Here is a 1,551-nt window from a genome sequence, read left to right on the forward strand (position 1 = left end):
CCATTTTAGGTCTCTCGGACTCGTATTGTTTGCGTGATCGAACCGTCGTTGAAGTCATCACACCGGCTGAAATATTTTGGTATTGTCTTCGTTGTTGAAGAACATTTGGCATGTATAGGCTATTATATTTTGTTGAACTGTGGGTTGTAAACTTTAAGCCATGTGAAAATGGCCTATGTGGTCGTCGAGTGGGATGCTAGAACCTATAGCCACGAGTCTTAGAAACTTTAATTTTGATAAGGTGGCCATAATTTGTGTCATGTATGATGGATGATTAAGGCCAAGGAAAGATTCATGAAATTGGCATAGTCTACTGCAGTAACTGTTGCGGACAGCAGCAGTGAGGTGAGATTGAAAATTCACTAAAAATAGTATAAGTAGAATTAAATAGTGAATAAATTATGAAATTGAACCTTGATGAATCTAGTTTAATATGGATGGAACGAAACGACCATATGAGCAGTATACTGAGAGATATTAAAGTTCTCGTGAGACAGGGCCAGAACGGTTTCTGGGTCCCCTGTCGTGACTTTGAAAATTTACTATAAATTATCCAGAAAGAATTAGAAGTCATGCCTTATATGTGCAGATTCCATTTTGAGTCTAGTTTCATTAGAAACAAACGGCACCAGTATTAAATCCCTGTACAGAGAGATATTCAAGTTTTAACGCGCGAAGGTCAGTGTAGTCGACTCCTGTAACATTGGTGACTTTAACTAATAAACTGTACCAATTGGCCCGACCAAAAATTCTATAAATAAATCCATGGATAGATATATGAGTCTAAATTCAGGGAAAATTTACGGAATCAGTTTCCGAGTCTTGAAACTCGAGATATGATTTTTAAGGGGACAGTGACGCAGTTAGCTAGCCTGCCTAGAACAGCAATCAGATTTTACAAAGAGAGAAATAAGGGAAGTAAGCCCGGTAACACCACGTGTTCAAATCCGGTGACGGTCACGGGTTTGGGGTGTTACAAGATTATTCTCTCTAGATCTGTGATTGCTACAGTAGGTGTGCCCCTACTACGAGTCATACACTAAACCCAGAAAGAGAAGATTAGTAAGAATAAATAAAATAAAATGGAATCATATCTATAACTTAAAAAATTTTAATTATTCTTTCTACGCGAAAAATAAAATCAAACTGGTGGCGTTGCCTTCCTGACAATGGCACCAACAACTTGACCGCCTGTAACAGCCCGATTTAGACCCTATTCGGAACGGTGGTTTTGAGACCATGAATCCGAGTCAAAAAATATTTTAAAAATATTTTATATGTTTATTATGTGTGAATTTATATGTGTGAAATTTTCATGATTTAATTTTGTCGTTTGAGTACCCGATTTAATAAAAAGGGCTTAATCACGTAAAATAAAAATTGATGGTTAATTTTAAAAGGGCTAAATTGATGATGTCTTCATTACATGATGTATTTATGTTGCAAATTATGGACGGTCATGACCTTATTATATAATGGTTTTATATTAATTAATAAAGGTTATATATGTAAAATGATTAATTAATTAAAAACCATTGTCATATTTTGTTT

Source organism: Gossypium arboreum, unplaced genomic scaffold, assembly GCF_025698485.1.
Source record: "Gossypium arboreum isolate Shixiya-1 unplaced genomic scaffold, ASM2569848v2 Contig00173, whole genome shotgun sequence".
NCBI classification, from domain to species: domain Eukaryota; kingdom Viridiplantae; phylum Streptophyta; class Magnoliopsida; order Malvales; family Malvaceae; genus Gossypium; species Gossypium arboreum.